The following is a 20280-nucleotide window of genomic DNA, read 5'->3' as shown; positions in this document are numbered from 1 at the left end:
GCCAGCAGCTTTGCTGAAATCAGATAGCTATGCACCAGCTCAGGAAGAAAATTTGAGGCCAGAAGGACAGAAATGTAGATCTAGAGTGAGAACTAAAGCCTAAATTGTCTACATTGGGAAACCAGGTGAATGGAAGACTATAAAAATGACATAAGAGGCAGGACTTAGAGCTGTGATATCTGGATAAGTAGCCACTAGCCTCTTTAAACAAAATTTGAGATTCTATTTTTCTGTTGCATTCGCCACATTCCTAATGCTCACTAGCCATATGTTGTTACTGGTTATCTTATTGGACAAGTCAGTACATTTCCATCATTGCAGAAAGTTCTCTTGGACAGTGTTGGTTTAGAGAATTCTTTTGGAGAACAGGCACATAGAAACTGTTAGATTATTGAGCTAGGTCAGTCATTTCCATCCATGTTCAATGTTAAATTAATAATGAATCTTACTAGTGTCCTAATTTTTATGGAATTTATGTACAAATTTGTGGTAATACCATTTTTGCTGCATTGATGTTTAAGCCATGCATTAGTTTATTTTGTCATTAAGCTATCTCAAATGGTACATTTTGTGAGTAATTCACCTCTCATCTTTGAAATTCACCAACAATTTAAATATGAAAAAGCATGGTGTTAGATGGAAATTGTTTTCTTACTTTCTTCTTTGATAAAGTATATATTTAAAATGTAACATAAATTGTATTTCTACTATGCTCATTAAAATAGAGTTTGTTTCTTTTTTTTTTTTTAATTAATGGCCTAGCCCTAGCCAGTTTGGCTCAAGCCTGAGGACTGAAGGGTACTGGGTTTGATTCCATTCAAGGGCACATGCCTTGGTTGCAGGCTCCATCCCCAGTAGGGGGCATGCAGGAGGGAGCTGGTCAATGACTCTCTCATCATTAATGTTTCTATCCTCTCTCCCTTCCTCTCTGAAATCAGTAAAAATATATTTTAAAAAATTAATGGTCTAGAGTTAGACATATATAATTAAATGTTTTACACCACATGCATTTTTAACCTAATTTTATAGCGTGTAAGACTCTGTTAATACGATCTGTATCTTATATTCCTGTTTGATGTAAATACTTGGCATAATTACACCACCTGGAGACAGGTTGCCCTATTTTAAGTCGTAATCCTCTTTGCCCTTGCTCCCCCATTAATGCTACTACCTGTTCTGCCCTGCTTCATTTAAAAAATATTATTCATCACCATTTAATATGTTGTTTGACTCGTATTGAGGCAGGATGGTATGAAGCTAGGAAAACTCCTTGGCAAGTAGAATGGGGAAACTGAGACAGGGAGCGGAACAAACCTGCTGAGCAATTTACAGCCGGATACAGAGGGTCACCTCCCAGAAAAGCAGCAAAACCCAGTGATCAACACCAGGGCAGGAAACTGATGCGTATTCTGCTGAAACCTTCCCCTAAGACCTCCGCTAAGAGGATTAACATAAACAAACAAACAAACAAATAAATAAATAAATAAGAAAAAAGAGGAAAATCTCCACCTTGAATTTTTTTGGCACATATTCATATTGTCATTGTCTTTGGTTCCTAATATCCTGTGATTAATGATGCTCTTGAACAAGTCTTGAATGTGTAATCAGCCAAATAAACAAGATAGTATGAAAAAAAAAAGAATGTGGCCTGCAAGAGAGAGATAAAAACCCTCAAAACAAAGGACCCAGCATGCACTCCTCCCCCTGGGCTTGAGCGCACCTGTGCCTTTCCTTCCCCTCTCTCCTTCCCCCACAGGCAGTATCCTAAACGCCAAGGGTTCCCAGGAGGCTTGCAACCAAGGGAGCAATGAGCAGTGGCAGCTCATCCTGCGCTCACCCCCTGAACCTGCCCTCAAGGCCCCCTTTTCTCTGATGTCTCAGTGGGCTGAAGCAGCCCTGCTAGGCTCATTTCTTTCCTATCACATTTTCAGTGAGCCGAAGCATCCCTGCCTTGGCTGTCTCCTGCAGTTTCTTCTATCCTAGGCCTTTCCTTGTCCCACTGTCCCCAGCTTTAATGAACATACTCTCAAAATCACCTGGACTCATGTTGTGACATCTTTCCTACACACTACAGGCTGGCCCTAGGTAGACCCACTCAGGGCCAGGTCTCTTTTCCGGCAACAGAATGATGTTGTCATTTTTGCAGGGCAAAAAAATTTGACTCCTAGCATCTTCATATCATGCACTAATAGCCTGTATTTTAATTATTCACTTTGTTTATTTTTTTTTTCCTCCCACTAGAATGTCATCTCCTTGAGAGCAGAGATTTTCTTTCTTTCCCTGCTGTAGCCTTAGCATAGAGTAGGTGGAAAATTGCCAGGCAGTCATATTGAATTGAAAACCAGGGGCTAGAATAGCCAGGTGACCGAGGAGATGACTGGATGAAGATGGAGTGAAGCAACAGTCAGAGAAGAGTGAAGCAACAAAAAAGAAGAAAATGATAAATGTTTGGGACTAGCCTCTAAAAGCTGAGCATATATCTTTAGGTGTAAACTTAAAAGTCAGGTTTCGAGGCTTCTATTTCAATGATTCTTTCTCATCCCTCCTTTAAATCATTGTTCTGTGGCTAGCCCCCACCATGGTTTCTGACATTTGTAACACCTTGACTTTCAGTATTCATGTTCATTTTGCCCAAATCACCTGACTTCCTTTGGAGAAATCTGAGCCCTAAGATGTTCTTTTCTGTTCCTGAAGGAGAAATACATATGACCATGTGTATCAGAGCATGAAACAGAAAACTAGGGGTGCAACAGAATTTCTTTTGACATACTGGCAAAAACCTCCTTGGGCATTTTTCTTCTTATTGCAATGAGAATTTAAAATTACACGAGGTACAAAGGATAAAATAATAGCATAAAAGGAATGAGAAATATACAGTTGCTTTTGGGCATCTATATTAAACACAGGTGGCAGGTAGCTAATTTCTTTATGCTCTGAGAGCCCAGATGACTTAATACAAAGTTTCTTTTTTTTCTTTTTTTTTTGAGAATGTTTTTATTTCATGGTTTCGGGTTATATATTATCTTGTGGTTGTGTTGGTTAAGGAACAGGAAGATGAAAAATTGAATATGCTCTTTAAAGGTCTTTTTTCTCATGAAGCAATTTTAGGGCTGTGGAACAGGTAGAGTTATTTTTTTATTTGTTTGTTATGTTTTAAACTGGAGAGAAACTAAATAAGTTTATATAGCTGGAGTCCATTTGCAGAATAGATCCAATAATATGCATTTTTAGATTGGAATGCAAAGGAAAGTGTCGTTACATAATATTCCTTTTGAATGTTCAGTAAACAAGATTTTAACCAAATTACACAAGAGTTCAACCTTTGGGTTGTAACTTCTACAGGAGGCAGATAAACAATATGGAATGGTTAAAAATGAAAAGCACAGCCAGTTCCTATTTTGTCAAGATTATGAGGGTAGAAAACAATTTTCAGTCCCTTCATGGGGTTACACAGTCATAAAATTTCACTCTTCAGGACAGATATATTAATAAAACCAAACATATGGCCTGGCCTGGTCACACTAGTCCTGAGGCCACATTGGACCTTTCCAGAGGTCAGCATCTGGTATTATATTTTATTGTGAAGCATTTCTCAGAATGAAAAAGGCTCAATAAAGACAGTTAATTATATTATTTGAGCAATGTAAGCCAAGTTTTATCCTGCAATTGTTCTCATTTTCGTTAAGACGTGGGTAATTAAACTGCCCAAAAGAATGCATAAATATTGAAAAAATTTCATTCATTACTTCTTGATTCTTTTTTTTTATCTTCACTGGAAGATATTTTTTAAATTAATTTTCAGACAAAGTGAAGAAAGGGAGGAGTTGGGAGAAAAATATTGATGTGAGAGAGACAGGGATCAAACCCACAACCGAGGTACATGCTCTTGACTGGGAATCGAACTCATGACCCTCTGCTCTGCAGGCTGATGCTCTAACCACTGGGAAACTGACCAGGGCACTCCTTGATTCTTTTACAACAGGTGACTTGAGAAAAACAAACCACACATGTGGACACACACACACACACACACACACACACTCCACAAAGAACCAAATGTTCCACATGGACTGTGGTTGGTTGTGTTAGGATGTGAAACATAATTAGGAAGAAAGAATCTATTTTATAACCTGTTTTTTGGAATGGATTCTGTGGTATAGTTTTCAGATCTGAGATAATTCTGTTCCTAAATTTTGACTGTATTTTATAAATCCTCTCCCTCTTTATCTTCTTACTGCAATAACAACGAAAATAATTTCTTTCTGTTATGATCCTCGTTTCTCCCCTATTTCACAGTGGTGGGTGGGGAGGACTGCTAGGGACTTAAACATGAAGCTGTCAGCAGATGGGGTTGCCCATGCAGAATGGGAGGTGGTGTAGTGATGGCAGGGGGAAGGGCACGGAGGCGGGTAGGAGCAAGATCAGACAAGGAAAACCCCAAATCAGTTCAAATGGGACCAGTCTTGTCTTCTCTCATTTAGAACCATTTGCCTACTAGTTACCTCTTGCTTGCTTTGCACTGGGACTCCTGAATTTGCAAGAAAAGTGGGAATCACAGTGGGTAAAAGGTGGTGTGAATTCAACTGGGATTGGAGGTTAGGTCTGGAAGAGTCTCATTTACTTAATGCTCTATTCACAGTGTGTAAATAGAATGTTTACAGCTTCCTTGGTCCTGTTAATCACCTGTTCTCTAATAAAACTATTCCATAATGATGTATTGGCCTGGTCTAGTCCCCTTCTTAGTCCATATATGTCATTTTTTAGAGGTATTCCTGCCTCTTTGGGGTGACACAATGGACTGACTCTAAAAGGTAGTTATTGCAGGCCAGCTAGGAAGTCAGGGAAGGCTTTTGAGCACTGTGATGTCTCTCACATTTCACTGCACCAAATGCATGATATGCACAGAACTCGCTCTACTGAAGGATGCTTGGAGCCTGTGAACCCAGATTTATACCAGACCTCACTGAAAAATTCAGAACAATCAAGCATTTAGAAAAAGAACAAAATCAGACAGTTTTAATAATGAGTGTTTCTATGTTTTCTGAAGTAAACAACATACTAAAAATCTTTTTAAAATTATTTGAATAGTGTTGTATTCATTGAAGTCAGTTCCATAGTGAAAATGGTTGATTGTCATTCTTCAGCCAAACTTTATCTGTGTAGATCAGGTATCCTGTTGTCACTTGAGTAATCCCCTCCGCGCCATTACTTTCTGTCTCTCTGGATCTGATTTGGTGCGGATCTAATTCATATCTTTAAAACTTTCTTTTCCATTTTGTTCCCACCTTGATTCATCTTATAAAGCTTGTGGCTCACATTGTAACCGACAACCAAGCTTAATAGAGGTCACAGAAAATCCCACTTCTCACTTTGCTATGCACCTTGCATTTAAAGTGCACAATTGCACGAACTCCCTAATTAAAATTTTATGTGAATAGATATTCTTCAAAGCCGAAGTGGTGAAGTGACTTGGAAACAGACCTCTGGCAGTGGTTTTTAAAAGGCCACTTAGTTAACTAGTAACACATGGCTATGGATATGAATTCCAGAGGAATTGAGAGAAGTAACAGATGTGGAATTACCCCTCCCTCTGCAAGAGTGATTGTGGGAATCACAGTGCCTGGATGGAGAGGCTTAGGGCTTTCCCCAAGTGCACCATTGATTGCTACTGGGCAGTGTCCAGAAGGGCTCTCCGTTGATGTCCATAAACTAGTCTGAAAACCCACCCTCCCAAGGGCTTCTTACCTGTTGTGATAGGTTAGTCATATAACGTTGGTTTCTACATTAATCTCTTCCTCATTAACAGTGTTCCTAACCCAGCGATCTCAACTCTGACTGCATATTACAATAAACTGGGAAGTTTTATAAACTACCAATAGCTGGGTTAGTGTGTGGTTTCCAGTGTGGTTCCTGGACCAACAGGCTTGATCTCATCTGGGAACTTAGAAACAAACATTCAAGATTCTCACCCAGACCTATGGAATCAGAACTTCCGATGGGGTGGAGCCCAGGAAAGTGTGTTTTAACAAGCCCTCTGGGTGATTCTGATCTCTGTTCAAGTTTGAGAACCACTGATCTAGTGATTTTTCCCCTCTGACATTCGCCTCCTGCCAATATCTTCTTATGATCATGATATACTCGGTGCCTAACCCTGTACCTACCAGTATATGCCACCCATCCTCTTACATAGGGACTTGTTTTGTTTAACGTTCAGTACTTAGTAACTGTTCTCACTTATAATAAAGATAATGTCTTCTGGATCAATCCTATAGATAAATATGACTAGTTTTGTTGTTTACTTTTTCTAAACATGCCTGCCTATTACAAATTAGGTTAAAGAAGTCTTCCCACTGGGCCCTGTGTGGTTTGCTCTGACCTGAGGTGTATTCGAGAGCTGGAAAATTGTGAGTGAGCCTCTCAGTCAGTCACTGTGAGTTTATTTTGCAATAATAGGGTAATGTCCATGACAACAGGTTATTGGGATTTTAGAATCAATAGTTATCATGACTTTCCAATATAATAGGAGAGAAAAGGCTGCACAACAGGAAACCATGGATAGCAGATTTTATTTTATAATCATCACCCAAGGATATTTTTTCCATAATTTTTAGAGAGTGGAGGGGAGGGACTTGGGGGAGGGGGTGGCGAAAAGAGGGGTAGGGGAAGAGAAACGTCGACATGAGAGAGACACATTGAATGGTTGCCTCCTGCATGTGCTCCCACTGGGGCTGGGAAGCCTGCAACCAAGGTACATGTCCTTGACCCAGAATTGAACCCTTGGCCTTTCAGTCTGAGGGCTGATGCTGTAACAACTGAGCAAAACTGGCCAGGGTTGGATAGCAGATTTTGCTGATTGGCTGGCTCATGTACTATGCTTCCTAAAGGAAATATTATTGGCATTTGAGGATCAATGCAGAAATTTGTAGAGAGAAAAACATTTAACCTATACACCCCAAGGTAGCAGGTATTTTGTATTTGTTGTGCCAGTTGTAGGTGTTTGATTAAATGGTACGGGTACCAACAGAGAGGTACCCAGCTGGAGTGGTTAGCAACATAGACTTTATAGCTAGACTGCCTAGGTTTAGAAACTATGCCAGTTGCTAGCTGTGTGACCCTGGGCAAGTCAGTTTCTCCACCTGTAAAATAGGGAAGGTAGCAGTACTTTTTTCATAAGGTGGTTGGCAGGTTCAATGGGTTTATGTACATGAAGCACCCAGATCAGTGCCTGGGTATGGAAGTGCTCAGCAAGTGTTTGGCTATTATTAGCTACAAGAGGCACTTTCCTTTAAATAGTTTCTGGGAGGTCAGCTCTCTTAGAGGCACTGGCTAACTTTGAAACCTTTAGGATTAAAAGGGAGTTAGACACTGAGATTACTATTAGAGGGTTTTTTTTTGTTTGTTTGTTTTTTTAGAGCATATATAACAAGGTGGTTAGTGAATGTTTCAAAGCCTTATTAGTGTTTATTAACTTGGTAAGCTCACTGAACAAACTTAAATAACAGAAATAAACAGTTTTGAATCCCTTCTGGGCAATTCTGAAACTCCCCAGCGCTCTGAAAACACAGGTTTTGTAAATTTCCAGCAACTCATTTGTTATTAAAAACCTCACTTGAACATATACATATTAGTTTTGAGCAATCATAACATATTACCCTGCCATAACAAATCACCCTAAATTTCACGGCTTTTAAAACAACACCCCTTGATTGTCTCCAGCTTCCAGGTGTCAGAAGTCTAGCTCCGCTGGGTCCCTGCTTAGAGTCTCACAGGCCTCAGTCAGGGTGTCAACAGGCTGAGCTCCTTCCCGGAGGCTCTTTTGGAGAACACTCTACTTCCAAGCACTTTTAGGTTGTTGGCAAAATTCAGTTCCTTGAGATTGTAGGACTGAGGTCCTCACTTCCTGCTGGCTGTGGGGCATGGGTTATTCTGGAGGCCACCCATATTTCTTGGCCAGTGAACCCCTGTCTCCTTGAAAAGTAGCAGTGGCCAGTCAAGTCCCTCTCAGGCTTTGAATCTCTCTGATTCCTCCCTGCTGCCTCATCTTTTCTCTGCCTTCCCTGTCCACTGTCTCTCTCCCATGGAATTTTCCGCCTTCCTCTTCTGCTTTTAAGGACCCATGTGATTACGTTGGATCTACCCAAATGATCTAGGATAATCTCCCTATTTTAAAATCAACTGATTAGTAACCTTAATTCTATCTGCAAAGTCTCTTCATGCAGTACCTAGATTAGAATCTGATGGGCTAACTGGAGAATGGGAATCTTGGGGATATCTTGAGAGTTGCGCCTATCACACTGCATTAAACTGTTTAGTATTTATTCCAGTTACTGTGATTAGCATTTGGTACATAGATATCAGTAAGTTTGGTTATAGGACATTGTCCTTGATCCTGCAGGGAGTGTTATGTAATATCTCTCTATATAAAACCCTAATATGCAAATAGACTGAATGGCGGAATAACCAAACAACTGAACAACTGATCGCTATGATGTGTGCTGGCCACTAGGGGGTATGAGCGGAACATGGCGGGCTTCGGCTGAGGTGGGATGGTGGAGCAGATGAGCAGGGGTGCCAGACCAAGGCAGGGTGCCAGTTGGTGTTATTGGGGAGGGCCTCTGGTGGTTACTAAAAATTCTTTGCTCCCGCATGCCGCAGGCCCGCCAGGCACTCGCACCTGCTTCTGGCACTGGTCCCACTTGCACCTGCTGCGAGCGACGGCCCCACTCGCACCCACTCCAGCACCAGAGCCGCTGCTCACACCCACTGCCAATGCCGGGTGCCAGTCCTAATTGCTTGGCACTGTCAGCGGGTGTGAGTTGCAGCTGCCAGCCCCAATTGCCCCCCAGGGCTTCCCCACCTACCCCTGCTCCTGAGAGGCAATCAGGGCCAGCAGCTGCCTCTCACACCTGCTGTTGGCAATGGCCCCACTTTCACTCACTGCTGGCACTGGGTGCTGGTCCCTATTGTTCACTGCCATCAGCGGGTGCAAGCAGCGGCTGCAAACAGCGGCTGCAAGCCCCAATCACCCCGAGGGCTTCTCCACCTCCCCCTGCTCCTGAGGGATAAGCAGAGCAGCAGCCGCAGCTCGCATCAGCTACTATCACTGGCCCTAATCACTCCGCACCATCAGCATGTGGGAGTGGTGGTGGCAGGAGAGGGGCTACCGGCAGAAGGGGACTGGGGGCTGTGGTGGGAGGGGCGGGTGGGGGCACAGAGGATGGGCTGAGATCCACCCCTGTGCCCACCGCAGCCTCGTGGCCCAGAGTTCCTTTCAAGGTGCATGAATTCGTGCACTGGACCCCTAGTATGATATATGCATATTGTTACCTTTCTAAAGTAAAAAATAAAAATGTATTATGTACAAAACATAGCTGGCCTCAGGGTTGTTAAAGAGATTTTGAATGTGTTATAAAATGTTACTGGTGAAAGATATTTTTAAAAACATTTATACTTGTATTTATAAATACTGTGAAATGGTACATGTGTAACACTCACTACTTGAGAGAAGGGATATTATATGTTCTCCAGATTCATACTTAGAGAACTTAAAGGGACTTTCAAGATAGATTTATTATTTTAAAGATGCAGAAAGAGGCATTAATGTTACAGATAAGAAGGAAAAGGCTGAAAACATCAAACACTATACTATTCATTTTACACATGGTCACATAACACGTGTATGTGTGTAGTTTAATCTTACAGCCTGTGTAGATTATTTTTCCATTTTATAGTTGCTGGATTCAGGGATGAGGGATACTGAGTAACTTTCTCAGGGTCACATGGCTAGTCAGTGTGGAACTGGAATTTGAACTTGGTTCTGACTTCAAAGTCGATTTCTCTATTCATCAAAGAAACATCTATTTGGAAGTAGATCTGGGATTTAAACTCTAGTATCCTGTCCCACCCTGTTAAGATAGTTGTTTATAATAAACTGGAGGCCCGATTCTTGAAATTGGTGCAAGAGTAGTCCTTCCTTCCCCCAGCTGCTGGCACCGGCTTCCCTCCAGCACCTGGGACCTGGGCTTCCCTCCGGCCGCCCGCAGGCACCTGGGACCCAGGTTTCCCTTGCAGCCCTGGTTTCGTCTGCAAGGTCGTCCGGAAGACATCTGGTCTAATTAGCATATTATGCTTTTATTATTATAGATAATTATAGATAATTATAGATTTACAAGTGCTTTTGGAACTAATTAAGACATTTTAAAGCTTCTTACAGAGACAATTTATGATGCTTGACTTGTTACCAAAATTAATTTGTATTTAGACTATCAGTTATATGGCATTAAAATATTCATTATTTTAGGATTTTTTTTTCTATTGGTTAAACCATAAGAACAGAGTCCCAATTGAACATTTCATTCTTGGATGTCTTTATAAAAAATAATTTCCTTAAACTGCCATCTCTCAAAATAACACAGATTACAAGCTTAGCAGTCATTCTTAAGTGCTGACAATAATAACGCATTTTCCTGGTACTGGAACATTTCTTTACACAGCTCCCCTGCTGATAGCTGCTTAAGGTTCTCTTCGCTGTTTTCGTGTCTATTTTCTCTGTGTAGTAAAGTGTTGACAGAAAGCAACTGTACAGAGATATAAAAATATGCATCAATTAGAACGAATGGCAAATCACAGTGTAGTTTTCAGAGAAGTATTTTAACTAAGACTTGAGAAACACAGCTGTAATAAGTGTCTGAATAGGAATCGCTTCCAAATTGCTACTAAAGTGATCTTATTGTTTTCCATTTTATAATTGTCACAGGGGATTAAAAAAAAACAACTAAACAGATATGCATAATTGTCACAGGGGATTAAAAAAAAACAACTAAACAGGTATGCATATTCAGGATTGTGCATAGTTTGGGAAAGTAAATGTGAAACGAAGACTAAAGATTTTCTAATATCTTTATTGTGTTCCTGTTTTTATATTCACAAAGAAAACATTCTAGTTATTCATGATTTATTATGATATAATTTTAAAAACTTTGGCTTTGAGAGAACAACTTTATGATTCAACAAAGTTTCATTTTACATAACATGGATTCCTTAACAAAAATAACTTTACAAATGAAGGTTTGAGAGAGATGACTACACTGAATATGATTATTTGAATGTCTGTCCAGTTATACAAAAGCGTAGGAAAATTCATATTTCTCTCAGTAGGAATAAACACAATTTAATTAACTGTGATATGTTGGGAAGTTAGGAAGTTGAGAAAACAGAAACTAGATTTTGTTTTTACCCTGGTCTCAAGGAAGGTTGCTGTCTATCTCTTTTGGTTGTTTATTATTTGTTTTTGTTTTATAGATGAAATTCCAAGTCAGGTATTAAGATGATGTTATCTTAGAATTGCTTCTATAATTGTGGCTCAGAAAAATTGAGATTGGTTAGAAGGCACTTGCTCTGGTATCTGCTTATCTTTCAGCCAGAAGGTGTAGAAACATGCAGGAAAATAATATATAAGCTGTTGTCGAAGATAGAATGAAAGACACTGGAAATTCAAAGGCCAAGATATTTAGAAATAAATAATTCCTTTTTGATTAGGGAGCTAGTGTATTACTATCTCTTTATTTTTTTTAAAAAAATATTTTTTATTGATTTCTTAGAGGAAGGGAGAGATAGAAACATCAATGATGAGAGAGAATCATTGATTGGCTGCCTCTACTGGAATCAAACCTGGGACCCTTCCGTCCTCAGGTCGATGCTCTATCCACTGAGCAAAACCAGCTAGGGCTCACTGTCTCTTTAGAGAAGGCCCCACCAAGGCTGTCTGATTTCCTGATTTTATAGGCTTGTGTTTATACCTGGAGTCTGCTGCTCACTCCAAAGCCAGAGGAAAGGGGGTAGAAGGAGATAACGTTTTGATCTTTAATGCTAGAATTGGTGTGTGGCACAATATGTGCTGCCACTCAATAACTTTGCATTTTCAAGGCCAAGCTTACAGACAGTGATCATTTTCCTATTGTTCCCCATGGTGCCTAACAATGTCTGTAATTCTCTTAATTACCAACAGGTGAGCATTTGGGTGAAGCACTAACAATATGAGACAAGTAAAAACAGCACATTGGAAGTTTCTATACTGTTTGTAGAAAAGTAAAAATGATCACAGGGCAGGGACTCAGAAAACCCAGGTTTGAGCTGGAGGTGTGTAACTTCCTAATTATGTAACACTGGCCATGCTGTATAATCTCTCTGGAGGTCAGTTTCTTTTACTTTAAATGGTGAATGTTCTTGCTCTGCTTGACCTGGTAAAGTTGTTGTGAAAAGCTAATATTCCAGTGGTTCTCAACCTTCTGGCCCTTTAAATACAGTTCCTCATGTTGTGACCCAACCATAAAATTATTTTCGTTGTTACTTCATAACTGTAATGTTGCTACTGTTATGAATTGTAATGTAAATATCTGATATGCAGGATGGTCTTAGGCGACCCCTGTGAAAGGGTTGTTCGACTGTCAAAGGGGTCTCGACCCACAGGTTGAGAACCACTGTAAAACTTTGTAGTGTGATCAAATATGATGTGTATTAGTTGCAATCTTTCATTTGTAAATGACAAAAATTCAACTCAGACCTGCAAAGGAGAAAGGGATTTATTGGCTCATGGCTAAATCCAGAGGCAATCCTAGTTTTCAGACTCAGGACTGTTGCTGTTCGCTCTTAGCTCTGCTCCTCACCATCTTTGTTTTCTAGCTCATTGTGTGTCTGTGGCCACCATAGGTGGTGTGCCTCAAGTTCAATCTAGTGGGGAGGACTGCCTCCCTTTGTCTCAGTAAGTCTCATTGTCTTCCACCAACTTTTTTTTCTTTTTTATTGCTTAAAGTATTACAAAGGGTATTACATATGTGTCCTTTTTTCCCCCCGCCCTTGACAATCCCCTGGCCTCCCCTACCCCCCAGTGTCTTATGTCCATTGGTTATGCTTATATGCATGCATACAAATCCTTTGGTTGATCTCTTGCCCCCCTTCCTCCTGCCCCCCAACCCTCCCGGCCTTCTCGCTGCAGTTTGACAATCTGTTTGAGGCAGCTCTGCCACTGTATCTATTATTGTTCAAAAGTTTATAATGGTCTCTATTATCCATGAATGAGTGAGATCATGTGGTATTTTTCCTTCATTGACTGGCTTATTTCACTTAGCATAATGCTCTCCAGTTCCATCCATGCTGTTGCAAATGGTAAGAGTTCCTTCCTTTTTAGAGCAGCATAGTATTCCATCGTGTAGATGTACCACAGTTTTCTAATCCATTCATCTACAGATGGGCACTTCGGCTGTTTCCAGATCTTAGATATGGTGACTTGTGCTGCTATGAACATATGGGTGCATATATCCTTTCTGATTGGTGTTTCTGGTTTCTTGGGATATATTCCTAGGAGTGGGATCACAGGGTCAAATGGGAGTTCCATTTTCAGTTTTTTGAGGAAACTCCATACTGTCTTCCATAGTGGCTGCACCAGTCTGCATTCCCACCGGCAGTGCACGAGTGTTCCTTTTTCTCCACATCCTCTCCAGCACTTGTCGTTTGTTGATTTGTTGATGATAGCCAGTCTGACAGGTGTGAGATGGTACCTCATTGTTGTTTTGATTTGCATCTCTCAGATGATTAGTGACTTTGAGCATGTTTTCATATGTCTCTTGGCTTTCTGAATGTCCTCTTTTGAGAGGTGTCTATTTAGGTCCTTTGCCCATTTTTTGATTGGATTGTTTATCTTCCTTTTGTTAAGTTGTATGAGTTCCCTATAAATTTTAGAGATTAGGCCCTTATCAGATATGACATTGGCAAATAGGTTTTCCCACGCAGTGGGTTTTCTTGTTGTTTTGTTGATGGTTTCTTTTGCTGTGCAGAAGCTTTTTAATTTGATGTAGTCCCATTTGTTCATTTTCTCTTTAATTTCAAGTGCCCTAGGAGCTGTATCAGTGAAGAAATTGCTTTGGCATATGTCTGAGATTTTGTTGCCTTTGGATTCTTCTAGAATTTTCATGGTTTCCTGTCATATATTTAAGTCCTTTATCCATTTTGAGTTTATTTTTGTGTATGGAGTAAGTTGGTGGTCTAGTTTCATTTTCTTGCATATATCTGTCCAATTTTCCCAACACCATTTATTGAAGAGACTATCTTGGCTTCATTGTATGTTCTTGCCTCCTTTGTCAAATATTAATTGAGCATATTGGTTCGGGCTGATTTCTGGGCTCTCTATTCTATTCCATTGACCTATATGTCTGTTCTTGTGCCAGGACCAGGCAGTTTTGAGAACAGTGGCTTTGTAATACAGCTTTATATCTGGTATTGAGGTCCACCTACTTTGTTCTTTCTCAGGATTGCTGCAGCTATTCGGGGTCTTTTTTTTATTCCAGATGAATTTTTGGAGAGTTCGTTCTAGATCTGTGAAGTATGCTGTTGGTATTTTAATGGGAAGTGCGTTGAATTTATAGATTGCTTTGGGTATTATGGACATTTTAATGATGTTGATTCTACCAATCCATGAACACGGTATGTTTTTCCATCTGTTTATATCTTCCTCTATCTCTTTTTTCAACGTCCTGTAGTTTTCTGAGTAGAGGTCTTTTACCTCTTTAGTTAAGTTTATTCCTAGGTAGCTTAATTTTTTTGGTGCGATGGTAAATGGGATTGTTTTTATAATCTCTCTTTCTGAAAGTTCAGTATTGGTGTATAGAAATGCCTCAGATTTCTTGGGGTTAATTTTGTATCCTGCTACATTGCCAAATTCATGTATTAAGTCTAGTAGTTTTTTGATGGAGTCTCTAGGGTTTTGTATGTATAATATCATGTCGTCTGCAAATAAGGACAGTTTTACTTCCTCTTTTCCAATTTGGATGCCTTTTATTTCTTCTTCTTGTCTAATTGCAATGGCTAATACTTCCAGTACTATGTTGAACAGGAGTGGTGAGAGTGGGCATCCCTGTCTTGTTCCTGTTCTTAGGGGAAATGGTGTTAGTTTTTTTCCATTGAGTATGATGTTGGCTGTGGGCCTGTCATATATGGCTTTTATTATGTTGAGGTATGATCCTTCTACTCCCACCTTGCTGAGAGTTTTTATCAAAAATGGGTGTTGGATTTTGTCAAATGCTTTTTCTGCATCAATTGATATGACCATGTGGTTTTTCTCTTTCAATTTGTTTATGTGATGTATCACGTTTATTGATTTGCGGATATTGTACCATCCTTGCATCCCTGGGATAAATCCTACTTGGTCATGGTGTATGATCTTTCTGATGTACTGCTGGATCCAATTTGCTAGGATTTTGTTGAGGATTTTGGCATCTATGTTCATGAGGGATATTAGCCTATAATTCTCTTTCATTGTGTTGTCTTTCCCTGGTTTTGGTATTAGGGTGATGCTGGCTTCATAGAATGAGCTTGGAAGTGTTCCTTCCTCTTGGATTTCTTGTAGCAATCTGAGGAGGATAGGTTTTAGTTCTTCCTTGAATGTTTGGTAAAACTCCCCTGTGAAGCCGTCTGGTCCTGGGCTTTTGTTTGCTTGAAACTTTTTGATGACTGCTTCAATTTCTTCCATAGTTATTGGCCTATTGAGATTTGTAGATTCTTCCTGATTGAGTTTTGGAATGTTGTATTTTTCTAGGAATTTGTCCATTTCCTCCAGGTTGTCTAGTTTGTTGGAGTAGAGCTGTCCATAGTATTTTTTTTAACAATCATTTGTATTTCTGTGGGGTCTGTTGTTATTTTGCCCCTATCGTTTCTGATTTTGTTTATTTGGGTCCTCTCTCTTTGCTTCTTGGTGAGCCTGGCTAGAGGTTTGTCAATCTTGTTTATCCTTTCGAAGAACCAGCTCTTGGTTTCATTGATTTTCTGTATTGTTTTTTTGGTGTCTATGTCATTTATTTTTGCTCTAATCTTTATTATCTCCTTCCTTCTGCTCACTCTGGGGTTTTCTTGTTGCTCTCTTTCTAATTCTTTGAGTCATAGAGTTAGATGATTTACTATCATTTTTTCTTGTTTTTTGAGATAGTCCTGTAGAGCTATAAACTTCCCTCTCAGGACTGCTTTCTTTGCGTCCCATAGGTTTTGGATTGTTGTGTTTTCATTGTCATTAGTTTCCAGGATATTTTTAATTTCTTCTTTGATCTCATTGGCAACCCAATCAATATTTAATAACATGCTATTCAGCTTCCAAGTGTTTGAGTATTTTGGGTTGTTTTTATTGTAGTTTATTTCTAATATTATTCCATCGTGGTCTGAGAAGATGCTTGGTATGATTTCAATCTTCTTGAATTTGGGGAGACTTTGTTTGTGACCCAAAATGTGGTCTATTTTTGAATCTGTCCCATGAGCCTTTGAGTAGAATGTATATTCCGTGGCATTGGGGTGAAGTATTCTGAAGATGTCAATTAAGTCCATCTGATCTAGTGAGTCATTTAGGATTGCTGTTTCTTTGCTGATTGTTTGTCTAGAGGATTTATCCAGTGATGTCAGTGGTGTATTAAAGTCCCCTACTATGATTGTATTGTTGTCGATCTCCCCTTTGGTATCTTCCAGGAGTTTTTTTATGTATTTGTGTGCTCCTGCATTGGATGCATATATGTTTACCAGGGTTATATCTTCTTGTTGTATTGATCCCTTTAGTATTATGAAGTGGCCTTCCTTATCTCTTGTTATGGCCTTCACTTTGACGTCTATTTTGTCCTATATAAGTATTGCTACCCCAGCTTTCTTTTCCTTTCCATTTGCCTGAAAGATATTTTTCCATCCCTTCACTTTCAGTCTGTGTGAGTCCCTTCTAATGAGGTGGGTCTCTTGTAGACAGCAAATGTATGGGTCATGTTTTTTTTATCCATTCAGCCACTCGATGTCTTTTGGTTGGAGCATTTAGTCCGTTTACGTTTAAAGTTATTATTGAAAGGTACTTGTTTGTAGCCATTTCTTTTTTTTGTGTGGCTGTTTTCTTTCTGAGCTTTTTATTTCTTCTTTTTACACCAGTCCCTTTAGCATTTCTTGCATTGCTGGCTTGGTGGTGATAAACTCCCTTAGCCTTTTTTTGTCTGTGAAGCTTCTTTTCCACCAACTTTGATTGAATCACATGCCCATCCCTGAACCAAGTACCATAACCAGGAAATGTGACATGGCCATGGCTGAGGCTGATCTGGACCTACCCCAGTTGCTGGGTGTGGAATTGATCCCTCCTAAACCACAGGAGCTGAATGTGGGGAAGGGGATTCCCCAAAGGACTTTCAGGGAACACTTTTACCAAAGTTGGAATTCTGTGCCACGAGGACAATTGCCCACTGAACGAGACAATACTTAATGGCTTAAAAGTTAAAAAATAGTTAAATGGGCATTCATAAAAACCAAGAAAGCCAAATTTTAAAGGGAATTTTTCTTTAATAATTTTTCTTTAATATTTTTGCTGCCAATCTGGGTGAGGTGGAATTCTCTCATTTATGCAGCTTGAAAGAGAATCATCGTACCTAGTGATGCTGACCGCAGTATTAGAGGACCATGTTCTGAGACTGTTTTCACTTCCTTATTGTTCTTAACCCAAGAAACAATTCATATTTAAGGAGGCTGAGTTCAGTTCAAAGGGATAATAGGATTAGGAAAACTGTCCCTGGTTGAAATAAGAAAAGGATGTAATTTGTGAAGCATTGGAATCTTTAGTTAGAAATGCACATGTTATTGCCAAAAAAGTAGCACACAAATTATGAAATGAGTCTAATTTTCAGTGACTAAGTGGAGTCAGAATGAAAAGAATTGAAGTAGGGAAAATTATGAAAACTAATAAAATATTATTTGGGAAAAGCAGACAGCTGCAAGAGGCTGTCCCTGTGGAGAACAGAGAGTGTTAGAAGATTTGGAATAAACAAACTTAAAAGAGACTTAGAAAGGCAGAAAGTTAAGTGGCTATAACCCAGGAAAGAAATTGAGAATTAAAAATGGCCTTCTTTGTTCTAGAAACTTATATTCATTTTTTCATTTAAACCTCATGATTCTCTTTTACAGATGGGGAAACTCAAGCTTAGAGAAGTTAGGTAACGTGCTCAGCTATCACAACTGCAAGTTATTACAATTACTTAAACAACAGCTCAGTATTAGAGATGAGGCTTTACCTGGGAATCAAGTGGGCTGGTGGCGGTCCTGCCGTAACTCAGATATTTCATGGTGTGACTTCTTAGGAAATAGATGTAACTGTTTAAGGGCAGCTGGTGTTTCTGGAGATGATTTTCAGTGTTCCTAAAGAAAAGTTCCTTCCCTAACCGGTTTGGCTCCGTGGATAGAGCATCGACCTGCAGACTCAAGGGTCCCAGGTTCGATTCTGGTCAAGGGCATGTACCTTGGTTGTGGGCACATCCCCAGTAGTGGGTGTGCAGGAGGCAGCTGGCCAATGTTTCTCTCTCATCGATGTTTCTAACTCTCTGTCCCTCTCCCTTCCTCTCTGTAAAAAAAATCAATAAAATATATTTAAAAAAAGAAAAAGAAGAAAAGTTCCTGTGGTCAGAGACATTTGGGCAACGCCCTGCGTCCATCCGCCTCTGGGAGTCCTATGTGGGTGCATGTGTGGCACCCGAGAAGTTGCCCTCCTTCCTGTCTCTAGGAAGCACTCAGGAAGCGGGGTCTCTATTGGTTGCTTGCACCTGGTAGACAGGTAAACACAGGCCTGGGAGAGACCATTTAAGAAGGAAGTTCGGCAGCTGGGGCTGTGTTGGGGATCTGAAGGTCAGAGAAGCAGACTTCTCTTCCTGAAAGGCTGCTGTGATATCTGCTCTGAGAGGCCTTCTCATGCACTGGAGACCTGGATTCCATTTTCAACTTGGTACCTGTTAGTCTGTCCGTTTGGTGACAGATACGCTCATGTTAAAAGGCACTGAGGTAAAGAGCATTTTTCAAACTTTCTCCATCGTGTATTATTATTATTACTAGAGGCCCAGTGCATGAAATTTGTGCACTGGAGGGGGGGGGCTGTCCCTCAGCCCACCCTGCACCCTCTCTAATCTGGGACCCCTCAGGGGATGTCCTTCTAAACCGGCAGTCAGACATTCCTCTCACAATCCGGGACTGCTGGCTCCCAACTGCTTGCCTGCCTGCCAGCCTTATAACTCCCTAACCACTCCCCTGCCAGCCTGATCGATGCCTAACTGCTCCCCTGCCGGCCCGATCGCCCCCAACTGCCCTTCCCTGCCAGCCATCTTGTGGCTGTGGGCACCGCCATCTTTGAGGGTGGGGCAGTCAATTAGCATATTCCCTTTTTATTGGCTGTGGGTGCTGCCATCTTTGAGGGAGGGGCAGTCAGTAACATATTCCCTCCTTATTGGTGGTGGGTGCCACCATCTTTGCAATGGCATGAGGGTCAATTAGCATATTCCCTCTTTATTAGATAGGATTATTATTTTTTGGTGGAAACATCTGTTACATCTTCTGGACCACAACTGCCCTCCCCTGCAGGCCTGGTCGCCCCCAAATGCCCTCCCCTGCAGGCCTGGTCACCCCCAACTGCCCTCCCCTGATGGCCTGGTCGCCCCCAACTATCCTCCCCTGCCAGCCTGATCTCACCCCCAACTTCCCTCTCCTGCTGGTCTAATCTCACCCCCAACTGCCCTCCCTTGCCAGCCTGGTCACCCCCAACAGCCCTCTCCTGCCAGCCTGATTGCCCCCAACTGCCCTCCCCTGCCAGCCTGATCACCCCTAACCCCCTGCCAGCCTGATCTTGCCCTAACCCCCTGCCAGCCTGATTTCGCCCCTAACTTCTCTCCCTTGCCAGCCTGATCTTGCCCCTAACTGCCTCTGCCTCGGCCCCCATTACCATGGCTTTGTCTGGAAGGAAGTTGGACATCTGGAAGGTGGCTGGTTGACCTGGTCTAATTAGCATATTACCCTTTTATTAGTATAGTTAGATTAAATAGGATAGGACTGCTTAAATGGGCTGAGTGGGGGGAAGACTTTTCAGCAGAAGGAGATACTTTTGGCAGACAAAAATACATAATCCTTATATCTGGACTGATAGCCAGCCATATGCACTATACTGCCAAACCAGTTATTAAAAAATTGAACCACTTTCTTACACCTTACACCAAACAGCTGTTGCCCTTAAAACCCCTCCTCAGCCCCCACCTTAGGTTTTGCCTTCACAGTTCACCCAGATTAGGTTCTGATTGGTCAGTTTCTATGCCAGTCAGTGTCAATAGCTCTGCCTCCTAGGCAACCATTGGCTCTTCTGGGAAATCCAGAATGGTCCTGCTGACAGCTGTCTCTCTCTCCAGACCTATCTCCAGGCCTGATCCCCAGCCTCTGTGGCAGCTGCGGATCAGGCCCTGCCTCTCT

The 20280-nt window shown here is 41.0% G+C and overlaps 1 protein-coding gene across 10 annotated transcripts in view; it reads left to right on the top strand.

Moving 5' to 3' along the window:
* ADAM22 (ADAM metallopeptidase domain 22) overlaps nucleotides 1–20280 on the top strand; it is a 179938-nt gene that overhangs the window by 37748 nt on the left and 121910 nt on the right. The window lies entirely within an intron of this gene.

This window comes from Myotis myotis, unplaced genomic scaffold (assembly GCF_014108235.1).
Source record: "Myotis myotis isolate mMyoMyo1 unplaced genomic scaffold, mMyoMyo1.p scaffold_m19_p_11, whole genome shotgun sequence".
Lineage (NCBI taxonomy): Eukaryota > Metazoa > Chordata > Mammalia > Chiroptera > Vespertilionidae > Myotis > Myotis myotis.
This window is presented reverse-complemented; position numbering and strand designations above follow the sequence as displayed.